Source organism: Triturus cristatus, chromosome 2_1, assembly GCF_964204655.1.
Source record: "Triturus cristatus chromosome 2_1, aTriCri1.1, whole genome shotgun sequence".
NCBI classification, from domain to species: domain Eukaryota; kingdom Metazoa; phylum Chordata; class Amphibia; order Caudata; family Salamandridae; genus Triturus; species Triturus cristatus.
The window spans coordinates 502497903-502519760 of NC_140581.1; the positions used below are offsets into that span (position 1 = coordinate 502497903).

The 21858-nt window shown below is 38.4% G+C and overlaps 1 protein-coding gene and 1 long non-coding RNA gene across 2 annotated transcripts in view; both read left to right on the forward strand.

Annotated features, from left to right (window-relative positions):
* The first annotated feature begins 7341 nt into the window (after nucleotides 1-7341).
* Nucleotides 7342-12135, forward strand: LOC146865553 (uncharacterized). The gene is made up of 5 exons (XR_014976653.1): nucleotides 7342-7390; nucleotides 7518-7582; nucleotides 7729-7822; nucleotides 8053-8157; nucleotides 12022-12135. It is a non-coding gene; the product is annotated as an uncharacterized LOC146865553 (long non-coding RNA).
* A 4536-nt stretch (nucleotides 12136-16671) lies between these two features.
* The window catches only part of LOC146865554 (baculoviral IAP repeat-containing protein 1-like), a 1189967-nt gene continuing 1184780 nt past the window's right edge, over nucleotides 16672-21858 (forward strand). The window contains exons 1-4 of the mRNA XM_085632369.1: nucleotides 16672-16720; nucleotides 16848-16912; nucleotides 17058-17151; nucleotides 17382-17486. The gene's annotated coding sequence lies outside the window, so the exon portion shown is untranslated. The remainder of the gene's footprint in view (nucleotides 16721-16847; nucleotides 16913-17057; nucleotides 17152-17381; nucleotides 17487-21858) is intronic.

Here is a 21858-nt window from a genome sequence, read left to right on the forward strand (position 1 = left end):
GTTGTGCCTAATAGAAGTTTTGACTCAAAGTTGTTATTCTTGGTTAGGTAGTGCAGAGGGTTGATATGCCTGCTGCACAGAACATTTACCATGCAGATCACCAAGCAAAATTCATTTTGCCAGTTCCATCGTGATTCTACCATACACTCAAATGAGAGAGATATGTGTGGGTACTAAAAGCAGAGGTTAGTCTTGCCGAATCTTCTGCCCAACCTACATTTTACACCCGTATCACCAGCATTATTTTTACTGTAAAAACGGCACACGTTAAAAATCGGACATAAAATGTAAGCCAAGCCAAGGCCTTCTTCTCTCTGAGAGAAGTCATTGGCTTGGCTTACATTTTATGTCAGATTTTTAACGTGCGTCGTTTTTACAGTAAAAATAATGCTGGTGAAATGTCGATCACAGTTTGGGAACCACGGCCTTAAAGGTGACAAAAGGGGCAAAAGGTGAAGGTGGCGAGAGGAAAAGCCAAAGGCACAGAAAGGGAAAACTGAAAAGAGGTGCAAATCGCAAGAGACAGAGGTGAAAAAGAAGGCTAAAAGAGAGAAGCAGATGTGGGTCTCAGATTTAGTGCAGCAGCAGCTGGGGTCAAAAGGGCGAGGCCGGGACAGAGAGCCAGGCACAGCTGAGGCAGGCAGGGCCAGCAGGACTAGGCAGGGACACTTTGGGAACCACTGACCTATTGGTATTGTAAATGACAATGCCTTTTATTATTGCAGGTTTTTTGAACACATAAATAAAAGGCCTGCACACGTCACTTTTTCCTTTTATATCGTATCGTTTGCTACCTCTAGTATTTTATTTGCTCTTGATACTTGCACAATTGTAACTATTGCCTCATGTAACGTAACGTTCGTTTTTGTAACAGGCTCACTTGTAATTGTTCTCCTTAGTATCTTTACTTTGCCTAGCCCTAAGTGTAAACAGAATTCGTATAGTTAAAATATTTCTATAATGTGGCTTATGTAGCTGAATCAACTGGATATACCTACAAAGATCTGTCTAAACTAACTTTCTGAAAATGCATTGCTATAATTTGTTTTAAAATATGACCATAACTGACATCAGCTTTAAATAGATATTGAATTTATTTCAAACTGCAATAACATTCTCGCTTTCAAGCAGTGCAACTTGCATGGAAGTGAGCCTTTCTACAGTGCATAAATTGAAACCTTTGTTCCCCTGTCAGGTATATGCCTGTTACATAATAAAGAGCCTTCATTTTGAGAAATTAGACCTGCCTTGGGCTATCTTTCTCCAGTGTCCCTTGGTAGACATTAGTTTCTATATTTCAAAGAGAGTCCGATAAAACGCCTTAGCAGTAACTTACAGTGAAACACAACTAATGGGAAGGAAATGGAGAGCTAAGGACCAACCTTGTTTTTGTTTTTATTTCACCATGCTCAAAAATGGGAAAATATAAGAGCTGTTCTTGGTAAAGCAAGGGCATCATGCTGAAATGGTCATCAAACCTGACGTTCAAAAGTGAAAATCCAAGGTAAACAAAAAGGTAATGTGCCTTTACAGAACAATTGGTTTCTTTCTTCAGTTTCATGTTTCAGAAGAATATGTGCTATCAATTCGTTCTAAGTCTTTCTTGCAAACCTTTAGAGTTGAGTCTTGAAGGCGTGTGAGTAGAGAAGAAAAGAAACGACAGAAGAATTGAAAAATGGCCAGCGTTGTAATCAGAGCAGCAGAATGAATGGAGTGTCTTGAAAAAGGACATTTGGATATACTGTATGGAGGTGGGTTCAGCTCGCACATTGAATAAGAATGGCTTTTAACAAAAGTCAACTGAAAGGGATCATTAAAGGTGCAATGGGAGAATATTCCATTTAGTCCAGGATACTTCGCTTGAGTCGTGAAAGGTTAATTGGTACGGATATGTCGCGTATCCGTGCATCTGCATATGGGAGCGAACAATGAAGACTGAATGCTTCACTTGAGGTGGGAAGGCTGCAGGCTTTTGCGGAACATTTCTCTTCACCTGCTTCTATCCCTAGACAGCTTCCACAGCAGGCAAAGATAAAAAAACACTGAATTTTCTGCTAATAAATTAATTAAGGAATGTGATGAGACCGCCAAGTTCATTCGCACGCGTGGCCCGATGCAGATTTACGTCCCTATCTATTGTGAAGCTCTCTGACACCTTCGCTTCGGGTAAAGTCCGCGCTATACAAAAACGCATTAAAGAAACAAATAAGTCTTAACAGGACCCACAGGAATCCCTCCCAAGACAGTCCCAACAACTTCACTTACCTGATGTTGGAAGAGGGTCCTACAAGAAGACGGCGGGCGGCAGAAGACGGCGGGAGGCAGAAGACGGCAGCATTAACTTCCTGCAAACGACCGAGCTGCGTATGAGTAATGGAGACTGCATACGACGCGTATACGTACGCACGCATGGCGGCAGTGCGCCTCTTGGGACAAACCATGTCCCCAGTTTTTGCGGGTGAGTTCACATTGTCACATTGTGGTCGCGGCGCCCCTGGCTCCTCATTACGGCGCACCGGGGTGGCGCGGCGCACACTTTGGGAACCATGGCCTTAGGGGATATGTCATGCTTTTTGGACTGTACATACTTTTTGTCATATGTGTTTGTACTATAGGATTCAATTTTGTAATTATTCTTCAAAGTATGAATTCCAATATTTTCCTTTTCTTTTATATCTTACTGCATGAAAGCCTTGAAAAAGTCATGGTACTGATTATGTACAGACGAAACACGTGTTGGCTGCAATTCGTTTTCTACATGCATTAAAGTACATCACAATCAACAACGTACTCAAGATCTTGGCGGATTCTCATTTCATCATCTGTAAACTGTTTGAATATCCTGATAAATATTTTAGGAACAGTATTGAAAATAGTTACTGTAATATTATTGGTCCATAATACTTGTCTAGTACCTATGACTGAATTTTACATTTATGGGATGTGCTGCTAAAGCCAATTTTCCTACATCATTTCTGGCATTTTGTACTCTCAATTTGCTTATGGCACTTTTGGGTAGTAAGTGTCTCGGCTTACTAAGCACCCCTGTAGACATCATTAACAATCACTATAATATACGCTTCTTACATTGTTTGCTCTGACACTTTTTTTGAGGTGCGGTCCATCCCCATTTGGAAACACTACTACCTTCATATATATTTGTTAATTCAGTGGGTACCGGCACTCAATATTTCTGGAGGCGTGATCAGACTAAGCAATTATTCTGATCTTACTATTTCTCTATACAAAATATCATATCATGGCAGGTTTTGATGATGAAAGGGAAAGAATTTTCAATGACATCTTTTCAGGACATGGTGTACAGTCCACTAGCATTGCTCCAAAGGAAGCAAAACCTCAGGGACTTAAACAACTTTTTATCAAAACGTAAATCTGAACTCTCCAGATGGTGGGACCTTACCACTTTGAAAAAATACATAGAAATAAAACAGGTACCTAGAGGATTACGCGTGATTATTTTCCCAACATTTGAGGATCTAGATCCTGACTTACTACAGGAATGGGAGAACTTGATCTCATCCTCATCATTTGGCATGATGGACCTTCTCATCCGCCATGCAGAAAGGAAGAGATCAAAATTAATGGCAGAAATCGAACTTGTAGAAGAAGAGATTAACAAGTCAGACTTAAAAGAAATTATTGAAAATAATTTTAAAATCTTAAAAGAAGTATTGAGTGCACATCAGAACTATATTCGTGACAAACAAATTCGCAAACTTAAGAGGGATGAGAACGACTACAAGAATGGTCGCATCTTTACGTTTGCGAAAAAGTTCGATGAATACAAACCTAGAGCTGGTGTCAGGGATCTTGATAACACAAGAAGAGATGTTGAAGCTACTATTAGCGAATCTGACCTCTATAGTATCAGTAGCGAAACTAGCGAAACTAGAAGTGAAAAGACACCTATCACTATTACCAGCAATGTTGCCCCAGGTACCTCTTCTACTTCCTCTTTTTTATCCGAACTGGAAAGATACAGGAAAGGTACCAGAGTGGGATTCAACAATCAGAAATCAAAGGGAAGAAAAGAACTAGACGGGGGGGAAGGAACAACAGAACTAGAAGAAAGCAAAAGGGTAACAAGATCAGAATCGCGAATGCAGAAACATTGAGTGCCGGTGCGATCCTCTTGAATGATGCTGTTTCAAATTGTGGTAATTCACTTGCTCCAAACATTGATGATGATGTATCTATGGTTAACTTGTCTAATCAGTCATTGACTAACACTGAGCTCAATGTACTTAGAAAGGGATTAAAGTTCTGTCCAATGTCCAGACCGGACTTTACTCAAGTCCATATTGACCTGTTTAAATTTGTCCGGCGGCTGAAATTAAAAAAGTTTTTTGACAACCAACAACGATTGCGGCCCGTACCCATTTATACTTCTAGTAACAGTGGTCAAACGATTGAAGACATACAGAATTTACATATGCTTTTGTCACTGGATGATGATCTCTCAATAACCCCGAGTATGGAGGAGATTATACAAGACCTGGATATCATCACCAATCTTGAAACTGATAGTGGACTAAAACCCAAGTCCTCATTTATTCCCACATTACCATCCGACAATTTGATTGACTACTTTTACAAAGCAGTCACTAATGAACTCTATCTATTAGAGGACAAAGCACATCGTCATCCAGGCATTACTAGGGACAACCTAACCAAAGACGAGAGGGTTGACAAGTTATTCGCAAATAACTATCAAAGAAGCAGATAAGGGTGGTAACATTGTCCTCTTGGACAATAACTATTACCTTGGCGTAATTGAGAAACAACTTTCAGATACAAACGATACACTAAGATCTGCTCTAATCCGACGCAAGCCACTACCGACTTAATTGAAACAACACTACGATATTGGACTTCTGCTGGTCTTCTGTCTGAGATTGAATATAGATTTCTGTTTAATCCAACACCTAGATCAGCTTACATCTATATATTACCCAAAATCCACAAAAACATCACAATGCCACCAGGTAGACCTATTATTTCGGGCATAGGGGGACCCACCGAACACATATCGGAATACATTGATATGTTTTTGCAACCATTTGTACGTCAATTACCATCGTTCATTGAGGATACTAAAGATCTCCTAAACAAGTTGGAACACTTCATCTGGACAGAGGACCTTACCTTTGTGTCTCTTGATGTAAATGCTTTATACACTAGCATTCCAGTAGATAGAGGCATGGAAGCTTTAACTTATTTCCTTTCCAAACGTGACGCATCACTTTATGACCACACTAGGATGCTGTTGGACCGTACCAAACTAACTCTTGACAATAACTACTTTAAACATCTTGACACATGGTACAAACAACACTCGGGTGTGGCCATGGGGGCTAGATTTTCTCCATCGTTTGCCAACTTATATATGGGCTTTTTCGAACAGCAGCACATTTGGAGAGCTTGTCCATCACACTTGACCAACAATATAATGTATTGGGGTCGATATATTGACGACATCCTCCTTATATGGGGTGGAAAAGATTCACATCTGGACCAGTTCATCGGTCATCTTAACACTAATGAGTATAACTTGAAATTCACCCATAATTCAAGCAAACAACAGATAGACTTTCTAGATGTAACATTGTTTGCAGACAAAGGCATGGTTGAGACAAAACTTTTTCGGAAAAACACGGCATGCAATTCAGTTTTACATGCCAGCAGGGCACATCCTGCATCCCAAATTAGGGCTATTCCATTTGGAGAGATGACCCATTTGAGGAGAAATTGCAACACCGAAGAGGTCTTTCAACATGAGATCATTGATCTCAAGAAACGCTTCTCTACTAGAGGCTACAAGAGCGAAATTCTTAACAAAGCGCATACCAGAATTAACAGACTAAATCACACAGAGCTTCTAAAAAACAACAGCAAAGGAAAAAAGAATCAACTCAATAGGAAGCAAATTAAAGTGATTACTCAGTACAACTCACACAGCAATGAGATTTATCGTTCTTTCCATAAACATTGGCATCTACTTAAATTAGATCATGACCTTGATCCTTACATCAAAACCAAGCTCCAGTTCACATACAAGCGAGGTAGGACGCTCAAAACCATCCTCAATACATCACAGGCAACTCATACTGAGAAACCAACTGTAAACACTTGGTTACCCACAAAACCCAAGGGTTTTTACAAATGTTGTATGTGCAATGTTTGCCAATTTACAATCAACAAGACTACTAGTTTCAGCTATAACACTAATCAGATCTACAACATCAAACACTTTATGAATTGTAACACCAAATTTGTTGTATATTGCATCATATGCCAGTGCAAACGCATCTATGTGGGTAGCACAATACAACCTTTAAAGGAGCGTATTCAGGAACACATCAGGGCTATACGCAATCATAACATCAATTACCCACTAGCCGTGTACTATAATGCTGAACATAACTTGTCGAAAGTACTAAACATTAAATTTCATGGTATTGACAAACTGGTTGGGGACCCTAGAGGCGGGAATACAATCTTAGCGCTCAGGAAGTTAGAGTGCAAATGGCTTATTAAACTAAGATCCATTGACCTGGGACTTAATACTGACCGAGAGATGCATGTTTTTCTGAAAGACTAACTGTATATAGCTATGCTTGCTGTCTCTTTGTTCAAATCATTTATTGCATATATGCCTTTATGTATCTGCAAAGTTAAATAATGTTTATCTAGTAATCATGTTCTCTGTCATCTCGAATAGGATGTATTCCTCTGCTCATGTTGTCCCTTCTTTGTGTTTTTCTACTTCCCTCCTCTCCTTGATTTCATAATTTAACGTGGAACTACTTTTCCATTTCCGACCACATAGTCTTTCACATGTTTGCTTATATGACTGACATGTGTAAACAATTTTACTTTCACATGTCGTCTTGTCTTTACATTCACTATCATGTATATTCAACCCGGTATTGATTTTTCTAATAACCTATTCTATACTGTTACAACTTTCTGAGGCTCTACAATATCATGTATATTTGCCCAACACTATTTAATTTTCTTTACTAGATCAACATTGACATATAAACATGTCACAATATGGCGTCTGTGTTTTCACACAATTTTTGATCGTCTTACATAATTACATTACATTATATATTATAATATATCTTTGACCAATATTACCGAATCTTCTACACTAGATTAGCATTGACATACAAATATGTTACAATATGGCGTCCTTGTTTTTATGTAATCCTTTGTCGCCTTACTCGTTTCCGATCATGTGACTCCATGACGTAGACAGGGATCCAATCACTTTCGACTGCTTAAATAATGATTTTCAAAACACTGCACGTTTGACGTTATCATGCGCGGTATCTCTACATCCCGGCCCACACTTGGAGACATGGTGGGTGTTTCATTTTAGTTTAGTTTTACTTATATCTCTCCATTCTATAATGATGGACTCAATGTTTCAAGCTTGGCGCCTAATGGAATACGGGTCTTTTTTGTGTGTTTTGTTTTTGACTCTCTAGACTAAGTTTGCTTGCGCTGTGCCTCCTCTCCCTTACGTGATCTCCTGTTGACTCGGCTCCAGGGGGTGAGTCACTGTGCTTCGCCTATATCTTGTTATGTACTGGCGGAATTGCGCCATTTTATTAGCGTAACGCATTTAGGCACTACTTTGGACTCAGTTGCAACGACACAAATACATGTTCCCCCCTTTTTTTTTTTTTCATTTTTCAGATTCAGAGCAAGTTATACATATTTTATTCTTGCTCATTAACTTTTGGTCACGCTTTGGCAATTCATCACATTGAACGGATCTATTAGCAACACGGTCAGTGATACTATATATATTTCTTATTCTTAATATTATGTCATATACTATTCATGGCATTTTGTTCCCAGTAATTTTCAGTAATTAATAATCTTGTGAATCTTTAGATAGCCACTCCTAACATTTGTCGAGCCTCCATTAGTGATTCTTCGTATAACGTATGACATTTATATATACACTATATGTGGAAGCACCATTTTATATACATTTGTTTTGCATTCATATTTCAGACTAGGAATGCTTATAATCAGGACTCTTTATCTATTGGATACGCTTTCGTGGAATTTGAACTGAGCCACGCTACTGACTTTCAAAGCACCTTGTTTTGCTCATAGGTATGTCTTACATGTGTTTCTCTATCTCAACATCATTTACTCAGTGTCTATTTTATTGAATGAATTCGTGTTCCTTCCTGCTAGGGGACACATCTCTTTAGGTTTTTATACTTGTATTTTGTCATACGGCATTATGACATCAACCAACCTTACACATTATGGGTTTTGTCTTCTTGTTCTATTGGTCTTCTTTTATTCGAGCTGCTTCACATGTCTTTTTAACTTTCTTCTGCTTCTATAATCGGGTTGTTTCCTTGGTTTCACGACTTTTAATCACATCTTACTTAATTCTTACACAAGCTGCTTCTTCTTTGTTGTGCTGACAACTTCTTCTTTTGTCCTTCTTTTATTTTATTTTATCTTTATTTCCTTCTTTCTCATTTTATTCTCTCTAGGTATTTGTCACCTAATATGCTCTGACTTTTCCTATATATATATTTTTCTCTTCTATTTTGTAATTTGGCTACACTTTTTGCCACAGTGACAAATCTTTAGATTTCATGAATCTGTAATGGCCCGCAACTTGCAGGTCATAGCGAGTTGCACAGCTGTATACACTGTAGTGTTCCAAATAATCCACTTTTACCATAGTTATGCCAAGTTTTAACAATTTTATTTCCAAGTTTTGTCCAAATCTCATTGTCACGCCAAAGTTCCGAAATTCATTAAACTTCTGCGTTACATTACTACATGATTGCCTATCAGGGCCTAAACATGAGTTTTGTTTGAATCTCCAGTCTTCAATATGGTATTCGAGTTACATCACACCCAATGCATTTCGGTAATCAACCTTCGTCAGGGGTATCTATGATATAAACATACACATATGTCGTCACTTATTTTAAACATTGCACAGTAACTCATAATAAGCTTTGCATGATATGCCCACTTTAGATGTAAACAAAAACACCCCGTTACCAACACATCTCTAATCCCCCCCCATCTATTCCGTGCTCATAATAATCATACCGCAACATCGTAACTGAAATCAATAAATCACAAACCTCCCAACTCCTGCTTACAACATGAATCAAACCACCCCCAAAAAAACTGTGACCTACCCAGTCTTATAACTTTAAAACCTCCCGATGTTATCCCCTCTTTCACATAAATCAGCGTCTACAAACCCTCTTCCTCCTCATTCCCTGACGGGTCATAGTTTATCCCCATGTTGCTCTCGTGCGTACCTGATGTAAACCTGCCACAGCACTCCCTCCATATCTGATCTTCATTTTACCCGTCCGCCAGAAAACCACTCTATTTAAAGTTACCTGACCACCTGTAACTCATTAGTGCAATCCATCACGTGTCAATGTAACCCCTCCCCTTTGCTATCCCATTCCCAATCGTATCCGTGAACACAAACAAACTTCAGAATTTATCACAGAATTAAACGTGAACATTCCCCCCTCACATGAAATAATAATGAAATGATAATCCTTGTTATGGAATATCCGTTCGTGATTAAATGTCCCATATTTGAATGTCAAAGTGACGCGTGCATAATCCACCATTCTTATATGCTGATGACTTCATGAATAGTCCTTGGCGTGACCATCATATGGTTTCTGAATAATCTTGATTTATCGGCGGGGTGCTGACAGTTTGGAACGGAACGGTAATTATCAACAAAACAAGTATCTGGAGCACACCCTTCGTTTTTTTACTTTGTGGTTCATTAATTTTATCCGATTTAGCGTGCATGCACTCTTGTGTGCTCCGTTCCTTTTGCACACAATATTCAAGTTCATGAATCTGTAATGGCCCGCAACTTGCAGGTCATAGCGAGTTGCACAGCTGTATACACTGTAGTGTTCCAAATAATCCACTTTTACCATAGTTATGCCAAGTTTTAACAATTTTATTTCCAAGTTTTGTCCAAATCTCATTGTCACGCCAAAGTTCCGAAATTCATTAAACTTCTGCGTTACATTACTACATGATTGCCTATCCGGGCCTAAACATGAGTTTTGTTTGAATCTCGAGTCTTCAATATGGTATTCGAGTTACATCACACCCAATGCATTTCGGTAATCAACCTTCGTCAGGGGTATCTATGATATAAACATACACATATGTCGTCACTTATTTTAAACATTGCACAGTAACTCATAATAAGCTTTGCATGATATGCCCACTTTAGATGTAAACAAAAACACCCCGTTACCAACACATCTCTAATCCCCCCCATCTATTCCGTGCTCATAATAATCATACCGCAACATCGTAACTGAAATCAATAAATCACAAACCTCCCAACTCCTGCTTACAACATGAATCAAACCACCCCCAAAAAAACTGTGACCTACCCAGTCTTATAACTTTAAAACCTCCCGATGTTATCCCCTCTTTCACATAAATCAGCGTCTACAAACCCTCTTCCTCCTCATTCCCTGACGGGTCATAGTTTATCCCCATGTTGCTCTCGTGCGTACCTGATGTAAACCTGCCACAGAACTCCCTCCATATCTGATCTTCATTTTACCCGTCCGCCAGAAAACCACTCTATTTAAAGTTACCTGACCACCTGTAACTCATTAGTGCAATCCATCACGTGTCAATGTAACCCCTCCTCTTTGCTATCCCATTCCCAATCGTATCCGTGAACACAAACAAACTTCAAAATTTATCACAGAATTAAACGTGAACATTCCCCCCTCACATGAAATAATAATGAAATGATAATCCTTGTTATGGAATATCCGTTCGTGATTAAATGTCCCATATTTGAATGTCAAAGTGACGCGTGCATAATCCACCATTCTTATATGCTGATGACTTCATGAATAGTCCTTGGCGTGACCATCATATGGTTTCTGAATAATCTTGATTTATCGGCGGGGTGCTGACAGTTTGGAACGGAACGGTAATTATCAACAAAACAAGTATCTGGAGCACACCCTTCGTTTTTTTACTTTGTTGTTCATTAATTTTATCCGATTTAGCGTGCATGCACTCTTGTGTGCTCCGTTCCTTTTGCACACAATATTCAAGTTCATGAATCTGTAATGGCCCGCAACTTGCAGGTCATAGCGAGTTGCACAGCTGTATACACTGTAGTGTTCCAAATTATCCACTTTTACCATAGTTATGCCAAGTTTAAACAATTTTATTTCCAAGTTTTGTCCAAATCTCATTGTCACGCCAAAGTTCCGAAATTCATTAAACTTCTGCGTTACATTACTACATGATTGCCTATCCGGGCCTAAACATGAGTTTTGTTTGAATCTCGAGTCTTCAATATGGTATTCGAGTTACATCACACCCAATGCATTTCGGTAATCAACCTTCGTCAGGGGTATCTATGATATAAACATACACATATGTCGTCATTTATTTTAAACATTGCACAGTAACTCATAATAAGCTTTGCATGATATGCCCACTTTAGATGTAAACAAAAACACCCCGTTACCAACACATCTCTAATCCCCCCATCTATTCCGTGCTCATAATAATCATACCGCAACATCGTAACTGAAATCAATAAATCACAAACCTCCCAACTCCTGCTTACAACATGAATCAAACCACCCCCAAAAAAACTGTGACCTACCCAGTCTTATAACTTTAAAACCTCCCGATGTTATCCCCTCTTTCACATAACTCAGCGTCTACAAACCCTCTTCCTCCTCATGCCCTGACGGGTCATAGTTTATCCCCATGTTTTTGTAATTTGGCTACACTTTTTGCCACAGTGACAAATCTTTAGATTTGACATAACCTTAGGGGATATGTCATGCTTTTTGGACTGTACATACTTTTTGTCATATATGTTTGTACTATAGGATTCAATTTTGTAATTATTCTTCAAAGTATGAATTCCAATATTTTCCTTTTCTTTTATATCTTACTGCATGACAGCCTTGAAAAAGTCATGGTACTAATTATGTACAGACGAAACACGTGTTGGCTGCAATTCGTTTTCTACATGCATTAAAGAACATCACAATCAACAACGTACTCAAGATCTTGGCGGATTCTCATTTCACCATCTGTAAACTGTTTGGATATCCTGATAAATATTTTAGGAACAGTATTGAAAATAGTTACTGTAATATTATTGGTCCATAATACTTGGCTAGTACCTATGACTGAATTTTACATTTATGGGATGTGCTGCTAAAGCCAATTTTCCTACATCATTTCTGGCATTTTGTACTCTCAATTTGCTTACGGCACTTTTGGGTAGTAAGTGTCTCGGCTTACTAAGCACCCCTGTAGACATCATTAACAATCACTATAATATACGCTTCTTCCATTGTTTGCTCTGACACTTTTTTTGAGGTGCGGTCCATCCCCATTTGGAAACACTACTACCTTCATATATATTTGTTAATTCAGTGGGTACCGGCACTCAATATTTCTGGAGGCGTGATCAGACTAAGCAATTATTCTGATCTTACTATTTCTCTATACAAAATATCATATCATGGCAGGTTTTGATGATGAAAGGGAAAGAATTTTCAATGACATCTTTTCAGGACATGGTGTACAGTCCACTAGCATTGCTCCAAAGGAAGGAAAACCTCAGGGACTTAAACAACTTTTTATCAAAACGTAAATCTGAACTCTCCAGATGGTGGGACCTTACCACTTTGAAAAAATACATAGAAATAAAACAGGTACCTAGAGGATTACGCGTGATTATTTTCCCAACATTTGAGGATCTAGATCCTGACTTACTACAGGAATGGGAGAACTTGATCTCATCCTCATCATTTGGCATGATGGACCTTCTCATCCGCCATGCAGAAAGGAAGAGATCAAAATTAATGGCAGAAATCGAACTTGTAGAAGAAGAGATTAACAAGTCAGACTTAAAAGAAATTATTGAAAAGAATTTTAAAATCTTAAAAGAAGTATTGAGTGCACATCAGAACTATATTCGTGACAAAAAAATTCGCAAACTTAAGAGGGATGAGAACGACTACAAGAATGGTCGCATCTTTACGTTTGCGAAAAAGTTCGATGAATAAAAACCTAGAGCTGGTGTCAGGGATCTTGATAACACAAGAAGAGATGTTGAAGCTACTATTAGCGAATCTGACCTCTATAGTATCAGTAGCGAAACTAGCGAAACTAGAAGTGAAAAGACACCTATCACTATTACCAGCAATGTTGCCCCAGGTACCTCTTCTACTTCCTCTTTTTTATCCGAACTGGAAAGATACAGGAAAGGTACCAGAGTGGGATTCAACAATCAGAAATCAAAGGGAAGAAAAGAACTAGACGGGGGGGAAGGAACAACAGAACTAGAAGAAAGCAAAAGGGTAACAAGATCAGTATCGCGAATGCAGAAACATTGAGTGCCGGTGCGATCCTCTTGAATGATGCTGTTTCAAATTGTGGTAATTCACTTGCTCCAAACATTGATGATGATGTATCTATGGTTAACTTGTCTAATCAGTCATTGACTAACACTGAGCTCAATGTACTTAGAAAGGGATTAAAGTTCTGTCCAATGTCCAGACCGGACTTTACTCAAGTCCATATTGACCTGTTTAAATTTGTACGGCGGCTGAAATTAAAAAAGTTTTTTGACAACCAACAACGATTGCGGCCCGTACCCATTTATACTTCTAGTAACAGTGGTCAAACGATTGAAGACATACAGAATTTACATATGCTTTTGTCACTGGATGATGATCTCTCAATAACCCCGAGTATGGAGGAGATTATAAAAGACCTGGATATCATCACCAATCTTGAAACTGATAGTGGACTAAAACCCAAGTCCTCATTTATTCCCACATTACCATCCGACAATTTGATTGACTACTTTTACAAAGCAGTCACTAATGAACTCTATCTATTAGAGGGCAAAGCACATCGTCATCCAGGCATTACTAGGGACAACCTAACCAAAGACGAGAGGGTTGACAAGTTATTCACAAATAACTATCAAAGAAGCAGATAAGGGTGGTAACATTGTCCTCTTGGACAATAACTATTACCTTGGCGTAATTGAGAAACAACTTTCAGATACAAACGATACACTAAGATCTGCTCTAATCCGACGCAAGCCACTACCGACTTAATTGAAACAACACTACGATATTGGACTTCTGCTGGTCTTCTGTCTGAGATTGAATATAGATTTCTGTTTAATCCAACACCTAGATCAGCTTACATCTATATATTACCCAAAATCCAAAAAAACATCACAATGCCACCAGGTAGACCTATTATTTCGGGCATAGGGGGACCCACCGAACACATATCGGAATACATTGATATGTTTTTGCAACCATTTGTACGTCAATTACCATCGTTCATTGAGGATACTAAAGATCTCCTAAACAAGTTGGAACACTTCATCTGGACAGAGGACCTTACCTTTGTGTCTCTTGATGTAAATGCTTTATACACTAGCATTCCAGTAGATAGAGGCATGGAAGCTTTAACTTATTTCCTTTCCAAACGTGACGCATCACTTTATGACCACACTAGGATGCTGTTGGACCGTACCAAACTAACTCTTGACAATAACTACTTTAAACATCTTGACACATGGTACAAACAACACTCGGGTGTGGCCATGGGGGCTAGATTTTCTCCATCGTTTGCCAACTTATATATGGGCTTTTTCGAACAGCAGCACATTTGGAGAGCTTGTCCATCACACTTGACCAACAATATAATGTATTGGGGTCGATATATTGACGACATCCTCCTTATATGGGGTGGAAAAGATTCACATCTGGACCAGTTCATCGGTCATCTTAACACTAATGAGTATAACTTGAAATTCACCCATAATTCAAGCAAACAACAGATAGACTTTCTAGATGTAACATTGTTTGCAGACAAAGGCATGGTTGAGACAAAACTTTTTCGGAAAAACACGGCATGCAATTCAGTTTTACATGCCAGCAGGGCACATCCTGCATCCCAAATTAGGGCTATTCCATTTGGAGAGATGACCCATTTGAGGAGAAATTGCAGCACCGAAGAGGTCTTTCAACATGAGATCATTGATCTCAAGAAACGCTTCTCTACTAGAGGCTACAAGAGCGAAATTCTTAACAAAGCGCATACCAGAATTAACAGACTAAATCGCACAGAGCTTCTAAAAAACAACAGCAAAGGAAAAAAGAATCAACTCAATAGGAAGCAAATTAAAGTGATTACTCAGTACAACTCACACAGCAATGAGATTTATCGTTCTTTCCATAAACATTGGCATCTACTTAAATTAGATCATGACCTTGATCCTTACATCAAAACCAAGCTCCAGTTCACATACAAGCGAGGTAGGACGCTCAAAACCATCCTCAACACATCACAGGCAACTCATACTGAGAAACCAACTGTAAACACTTGGTTACCCACAAAACCCAAGGGTTTTTACAAATGTTGTATGTGCAATGTTTGCCAATTTACAATCAACAAGACTACTAGTTTCAGCTATAACACTAATCAGATCTACAACATCAAACACTTTATGAATTGTAATACCAAATTTGTTGTATATTGCATCATATGCCAGTGCAAACGCATCTATGTGGGTAGCACAATACGACCTTTAAAGGAGCGTATTCAGGAACACATCAGGGCTATACGCAATCATAACATCAATTACCCACTAGCCGTGTACTATAATGCTGAACATAACTTGTCGAAAGTACTAAACATTAAATTTCATGGTATTGACAAACTGGTTGGGGACCCTAGAGGCGGGAATACAATCTTAGCGCTCAGGAAGTTAGAGTGCAAATGGCTTATTAAACTAAGATCCATTGACGTGGGACTTAATACTGACCGAGAGATGCATGTTTTTCTGAAAGACTAACTGTATATAGCTATGCTTGCTGTCTCTTTGTTCAAATCATTTATTGCATATATGCCTTTATGTATCTGCAAAGTTAAATAATGTTTATCTAGTAATCATGTTCTCTGTCATCTCGAATAGGATGTATTCCTCTGCTCATGTTGTCCCTTCTTTGTGTTTTTCTACTTCCCTCCTCTCCTTGATTTCATAATTTAACGTGGAACTACTTTTCCATTTCCGACCACATAGTCTTTCACATGTTTGCTTATATGACTGACATGTGTAAACAATTTTACTTTCACATGTCGTCTTGTCTTTACATTCACTATCATGTATATTCAACCCGGTATTGATTTTTCTAATAACCTATTCTATACTGTTACAACTTTCTGAGGCTCTACAATATCATGTATATTTGCCCAACACTATTTAATTTTCTTTACTAGATCAACATTGACATATAAACATGTCACAATATGGCGTCTGTGTTTTCACACAATTTTTGATCGTCTTACATAATTACATTACATTATATATTATAATATATCTTTGACCAATATTACCGAATCTTCTACACTAGATTAGCATTGACATACAAATATGTTACAATATGGCGTCCTTGTTTTTATGTAATCCTTTGTCGCCTTACTCGTTTCCGATCATGTGACTCCATGACGTAGACAGGGATCCAATCACTTTCGACTGCTTAAATAATGATTTTCAAAACACTGCACGTTTGACGTTATCATGCGCGGTATCTCTACATCCCGGCCCACACTTGGAGACATGGTGGGTGTTTCATTTTAGTTTAGTTTTACTTATATCTCTCCATTCTATAATGATGGACTCAATGTTTCAAGCTTGGCGCCTAATGGAATACGGGTCTTTTTTGTGTGTTTTGTTTTTGACTCTCTAGACTAAGTTTGCTTGCGCTGTGCCTCCTCTCCCTTACGTGATCTCCTGTTGACTCGGCTCCAGGGGGTGAGTCACTGTGCTTCGCCTATATCTTGTTATGTACTGGCGGAATTGCGCCATTTTATTAGCGTAACGCATTTAGGCACTACTTTGGACTCAGTTGCAACGACACAAATACATGTTCCCCCCTTTTTATTTTTTCATTTTTCAGATTCAGAGCAAGTTATACATATTTTATTCTTGCTCATTAACTTTTGGTCACGCTTTGGCAATTCATCACATTGAACGGATCTATTAGCAACACGGTCAGTGATACTATATATATTTCTTATTCTTAATATTATGTCATATACTATTCATGGCATTTTGTTCCCAGTAATTTTCAGTAATTAATAATCTTGTGAATCTTTAGATAGCCACTCCTAACATTTGTCGAGCCTCCATTAGTGATTCTTCGTATAACGTATGACATTTATATATACACTATATGTGGAAGCACCATTTTATATACATTTGTTTTGCATTCATATTTCAGACTAGGAATGCTTATAATCAGGACTCTTTATCTATTGGATACGCTTTCGTGGAATTTGAACTGAGCCACGCTACTGACTTTCAAAGCACCTTGTTTTGCTCATAGGTATGTCTTACATGTGTTTCTCTATCTCAACATCATTTACTCAGTGTCTATTTTATTGAATGAATTCGTGTTCCTTCCTGCTAGGGGACACATCTCTTTAGGTTTTTATACTTGTATTTTGTCATACGGCATTATGACATCAACCAACCTTACACATTATGGGTTTTGTCTTCTTGTTCTATTGGTCTTCTTTTATTCGAGCTGCTTCACATGTCTTTTTAACTTTCTTCTGCTTCTATAATCGGGTTGTTTCCTTGGTTTCACGACTTTTAATCACATCTTACTTAATTCTTACACAAGCTGCTTCTTCTTTGTTGTGCTGACAACTTCTTCTTTTGTCCTTCTTTTATTTTATTTTATCTTTATTTCCTTCTTTCTCATTTTATTCTCTCTAGGTATTTGTCACCTAATATGCTCTGACTTTTCCTATATATATATTTTTCTCTTCTATTTTGTAATTTGGCTACACTTTTTGCCACAGTGACAAATCTTTAGATTTCATGAATCTGTAATGGCCCGCAACTTGCAGGTCATAGCGAGTTGCACAGCTGTATACACTGTAGTGTTCCAAATAATCCACTTTTACCATAGTTATGCCAAGTTTTAACAATTTTATTTCCACGTTTTGTCCAAATCTCATTGTCACGCCAAAGTTCCGAAATTCATTAAACTTCTGCGTTACATTACTACATGATTGCCTATCCGGGCCTAAACATGAGTTTTGTTTGAATCTCGAGTCTTCAATATGGTATTCGAGTTACATCACACCCAATGCATTTCGGTAATCAACCTTCGTCAGGGGTATCTATGATATAAACATACACATATGTCGTCACTTATTTTAAACATTGCACAGTAACTCATAATAAGCTTTGCATGATATGCCCACTTTAGATGTAAACAAAAACACCCCGTTACCAACACATCTCTAATCCCCCCCATCTATTCCGTGCTCATAATAATCATACCGCAACATCGTAACTGAAATCAATAAATCACAAACCTCCCAACTCCTGCTTACAACATGAATCAAACCACCCCCCAAAAAACTGTGACCTACCCAGTCTTATAACTTTAAAACCTCCCGATGTTATCCCCTCTTTCACATAAATCAGCGTCTACAAACCCTCTTCCTCCTCATTCCCTGACGGGTCATAGTTTATCCCCATGTTGCTCTCGTGCGTACCTGATGTAAACCTGCCACAGCACTCCCTCCATATCTGATCTTCATTTTACCCGTCCGCCAGAAAACCACTCTATTTAAAGTTACCTGACCACCTGTAACTCATTAGTGCAATCCATCACGTGTCAATGTAACCCCTCCCCTTTGCTATCCCATTCCCAATCGTATCCGTGAACACAAACAAACTTCAGAATTTATCACAGAATTAAACGTGAACATTCCCCCCTCACATGAAATAATAATGAAATGATAATCCTTGTTATGGAATATCCGTTCGTGATTAAATGTCCCATATTTGAATGTCAAAGTGACGCGTGCATAATCCACCATTCTTATATGCTGATGACTTCATGAATAGTCCTTGGCGTGACCATCATATGGTTTCTGAATAATCTTGATTTATCGGCGGGGTGCTGACAGTTTGGAACGGAACGGTAATTATCAACAAAACAAGTATCTGGAGCACACCCTTCGTTTTTTTACTTTGTTGTTCATTAATTTTATCCGATTTAGCGTGCATGCACTCTTGTGTGCTCCGTTCCTTTTGCACACAATATTCAAGTTCATGAATCTGTAATGGCCCGCAACTTGCAGGTCATAGCGAGTTGCACAGCTGTATACACTGTAGTGTTCCAAATAATCCACTTTTACCATAGTTATGCCAAGTTTTAACAATTTTATTTCCAAGTTTTGTCCAAATCTCATTGTCACGCCAAAGTTCCGAAATTCATTAAACTTCTGCGTTACATTACTACATGATTGCCTATCCGGGCCTAAACATGAGTTTTGTTTGAATCTCGAGTCTTCAATATGGTATTCGAGTTACATCACACCCAATGCATTTCGGTAATCAACCTTCGTCAGGGGTATCTATGATATAAACATACACATATGTCGTCATTTATTTTAAACATTGCACAGTAACTCATAATAAGCTTTGCATGATATGCCCACTTTAGATGTAAACAAAAACACCCCGTTACCAACACATCTCTAATCCCCCCCATCTATTCCGTGCTCATAATAATCATACCGCAACATCGTAACTGAAATCAATAAATCACAAACCTCCCAACTCCTGCTTACAACATGAATCAAACCGCCCCCAAAAAACTGTGACCTACCCAGTCTTATAACTTTAAAACCTCCCGATGTTATCCCCTCTTTCACATAAATCAGCGTCTACAAACCCTCTTCCTCCTCATTCCCTGACGGGTCATAGTTTATCCCCATGTTGCTCTCGTGCGTACCTGATGTAAACCTGCCACAGCACTCCCTCCATATCTGATCTTCATTTTACCCGTCCGCCAGAAAACCACTCTATTTAAAGTTACCTGACCACCTGTAACTCATTAGTGCAATCCATCACGTGTCAATGTAACCCCTCCCCTTTGCTATCCCATTCCCAATCGTATCCGTGAACACAAACAAACTTCAGAATTTATCACAGAATTAAACGTGAACATTCCCCCCTCACATGAAATAATAATGAAATGATAATCCTTGTTATGGAATATCCGTTCGTGATTAAATGTCCCATATTTGAATGTCAAAGTGACGCGTGCATAATCCACCATTCTTGTATGCTGATGACTTCATGAATAGTCCTTGGCGTGACCATCATATGGTTTCTGAATAATCTTGATTTATCGGCGGGGTGCTGACAGTTTGGAACGGAACGGTAATTATCAACAAAACAAGTATCTGGAGCACACCCTTCGTTTTTTTACTTTGTTGTTCATTAATTTTATCCGATTTAGCGTGCATGCACTCTTGTGTGCTCCGTTCCTTTTGCACACAATATTCAAGTTCATGAATCTGTAATGGCCCGCAACTTGCAGGTCATAGCGAGTTGCACAGCTGTATACACTGTAGTGTTCCAAATAATCCACTTTTACCATAGTTATGCCAAGTTTTAACAATTTTATTTCCAAGTTTTGTCCAAATCTCATTGTCACGCCAAAGTTCCGAAATTCATTAAACTTCTGCGTTACATTACTACATGATTGCCTATCCGGGCCTAAACATGAGTTTTGTTTGAATCTCGAGTCTTCAATATGGTATTCGAGTTACATCACACCCAATGCATTTCGGTAATCAACCTTCGTCAGGGGTATCTATGATATAAACATACACATATGTCGTCATTTATTTTAAACATTGCACAGTAACTCATAATAAGCTTTGCATGATATGCCCACTTTAGATGTAAACAAAAACACCCCGTTACCAACACATCTCTAATCCCCCCCATCTATTCCGTGCTCATAATAATCATACCGCAACATCGTAACTGAAATCAATAAATCACAAACCTCCCAACTCCTGCTTACAACATGAATCAAACCGCCCCCAAAAAACTGTGACCTACCCAGTCTTATAACTTTAAAACCTCCCGATGTTATCCCCTCTTTCACATAAATCAGCGTCTACAAACCCTCTTCCTCCTCATGCCCTGACGGGTCATAGTTTATCCCCATGTTTTTGTAATTTGGCTACACTTTTTGCCACAGTGACAAATCTTTAGATTTGACATAACCTTAGGGGATATGTCATGCTTTTTGGACTGTACATACTTTTTGTCATATATGTTTGTACTATAGGATTCAATTTTGTAATTATTCTTCAAAGTATGAATTCCAATATTTTCCTTTTCTTTTATATCTTACTGCATGACAGCCTTGAAAAAGTCATGGTACTAATTATGTACAGACGAAACACGTGTTGGCTGCAATTCGTTTTCTACATGCATTAAAGAACATCACAATCAACAACGTACTCAAGATCTTGGCGGATTCTCATTTCACCATCTGTAAACTGTTTGAATATCCTGATAAATATTTTAGGAACAGTATTGAAAATAGTTACTGTAATATTATTGGTCCATAATACTTGTCTAGTACCTATGACTTTATTTTTACATTTATGGGATGTGCTGCTAAAGCCAATTTTCCTACATAATTTCTGGCATTTTTTACTCTCAATTTGCTTACGGCACTTTTGGGTAGTAAGTGTCTCGGCTTACTAAGCACCCCTGTAGACATCATTAACAATCACTATAATATACGCTTCTTACATTGTTTGCTCTGACACTTTTTTTGAGGTGCGGTCCATCCCCATTTGGGAACACTACTACCTTCATATATATTTCATAATAGCAGAGCACACTGGAAGGCTTAGGCAAGAAAG